Source organism: Vombatus ursinus, unplaced genomic scaffold (assembly GCF_900497805.2).
Source record: "Vombatus ursinus unplaced genomic scaffold, bare-nosed wombat genome assembly UNPS02014832.1, whole genome shotgun sequence".
NCBI classification, from domain to species: domain Eukaryota; kingdom Metazoa; phylum Chordata; class Mammalia; order Diprotodontia; family Vombatidae; genus Vombatus; species Vombatus ursinus.
Window position 1 is genome coordinate 21,252,200 of NW_020954610.1, and position 2,483 is coordinate 21,254,682.

Below are 2,483 nucleotides of genomic sequence, written 5' to 3' on the forward strand. Positions count from 1 at the left end.
TACAAGACTATATGGAAAGATTGGATAAACAAAGGATCTCTTTCCTAGCTACAGCTATAGTAGTGACCAATATCAGTACTCCAGTAGCACAATCATTTCCATCACCTCTTCAGCCAGTTGGTGGTGTAAACCAGTACAGGTGAACATCCTTTTCTGTAACTGCTCAAATATCTACTTGACTTTTTAAGTAGCTTCTTTCCTTCCTTATTTATTTCTTATATTCTCTGGCTGAACTCAAATCTCATCTTCTGCAGGAGACTTTTTCAGGTACCTCCTTAGTCTCCTCTGAGATTACCTTCCACCTACTCCGTCTCCATACATCATGTATGTACCTAACTATTTACATATTGTCTCTCTTTTTAGAATGTTCAGCCAAGTATCTGATATGTAATGCTTAATAAATGTTTGTTGACTGACTCCATACATAGGGGTAGTCTGTGAGCTGAATAAAAGGGACTGCAGTGGATAAAGCACTGGGCTTGGACTCAGGAAGACTCCTCTTCCTGAGTTCAAATCCTTACTCAGACACACTCCGTGTGACCCTGGGCAAGTCTCTTAACCCTGTTTGCTTCAATTTCTTCATATGTAAAATGAGAAGGAAATGGCAAACAACTTCAGTATCTTTGCCAAGAAAACCCCAAAATGGGTTCATGGAGAGTTAGACATGACTGAAATGACTCAATAACAACCTTGATTAGTCTCTTTGATGCCTGTGTCCTGATCTGTGCAGTAATGCTGAAAGATTCTCCTACAGATGTCCGTTTGACAGTCATTTCGGGGCTTCCCCATGCTCTTAAATGAATGAGCATAAATGTCTTTTCAATAAAAGTTCTTTTTTTTAACTTAAAAGTTCCCTTTTATTGTATTGTATTCAATAATACTTTTCTAGACATTTGTAGTTTTTCTAGGGATTCTTGGGTTATGGTCATGTCATCTGTTTACAAACATAACAAAATTTATAGAATAAGATTCCATGCTTTGTACAATGCAAAAACCCCCAGGCAACTTTCAGTCTACTCTATATGCTTACTATCAAAATACCAAAATTTAATTCAGATTATTCTTGAAAGCTAAAATATTCAAATAACTCAAATACCTTTACAAAAGTATGAAATTAACTTATCAAGAGGAAATGCAGTTACCATTCTTGTTACTCTTGTTGAGGAAAGAAAACATCTTCAAGATTTCAAATACATTACAATGATGAAAGATTATGCAAAAGTGTACTGTTTACATACTTAACTTGTAGTCTCAACAACCATTTCATTTCATTTATAGGTAGAATCTTATATTCATGCTCTAAGTTTTCTGTTTTGTTAGTATTACTACCAGGCTTGATACTTGATGCTCTCAGATAAATACTTAGTACAAAATTTAACAAACAAAAAATCTTTTCTTAAGCACTATGAATATTGCCTATATTTATAAATAAAAGATCCATGTGTATGCTGTAAATTTTATTTCCTGTTGTGAGCCAATTTTTGTATTTCAGCTTAAAATCTGTTAATCAAATCAACAATATGACACTTGCCTAATTTATAATTTAATTAAGATTATATTAGACTAGTCAAAGTAGAATCTTCTAAACAATTTTTAATGCCAAAATAATTGTCAGTGTACTTCATCTAAATATGGTATTTTTCAAAAATGTAAGTTATGTTGGTTGGATCATCTGTAAAAATGACAACAAAAGGTGCCCTGTAGCCTTTCTAACTAGAAAGGTTAATTTACAGAAGCTTAGAAACCCAAGACTAGACAGTAGTCTTGATTGGCTCTTACTTACAGTACATACTATGACATCACATATTTAAGAAGTTTTCTGTGTTCAGTTTAGAAGGTGTTTCTTCCCAAGAAATTGAACTTTTCTGTCAAATGCACTTGATTGAATGGGTGAATTTTGGTTCATAAAATGGATTCAATGCAAACTTTATATATAAATTATAGACATCAATAAAGAAGTTCTTTATTCCATCTTCTTGTCTTACATCATGAAGCATAATATATCTCATATGGCCTGCAGTAACAAAAGCAAAAACACATCACTCATTGAATTTATCCAGTTTTCAGCTACATATTGTTAGACAGCCACATGTTTTCATCTGCTAGGTCAAGGGCTGCATGAGCTATGAACTGATTCAGATGACAATGATCATCCTTAGATTTCACTTTTCCAGCTGGTAAAAATTCCATTTCAAAAACTGGATTATCATGATGGCCTACAATCACAAAGTAGAAGCTTCCAGACATTGTCTCCAATGTACAGTTCCTGTGGGCAGGATGAGAAACCTGCACCAATTGCACCAGCCACCATCATCCTTACTTAGGCTCAATAAAAGTTTTTTTTTTTGCTAAAACATTGTGAATCTCATTGACCTGGAGCTCCCATAATTTGAACCCAAGTTTTCTACAGGCTGCCCCTGCTTTACAGGGTAGTTGTGAGGATCAGCTGAGACAATGTAGGTAAACCTTATGAAAATCTTAAA

General features: G+C 34.3%; 1 pseudogene; it reads right to left on the reverse strand.

Moving 5' to 3' along the window:
* Positions 1-1,825: 1,825 nt before the first annotated feature.
* Positions 1,826-2,271, reverse strand: LOC114026112 (annotated as a pseudogene).
* Between the last annotated feature and the right edge of the window lie 212 nt (positions 2,272-2,483).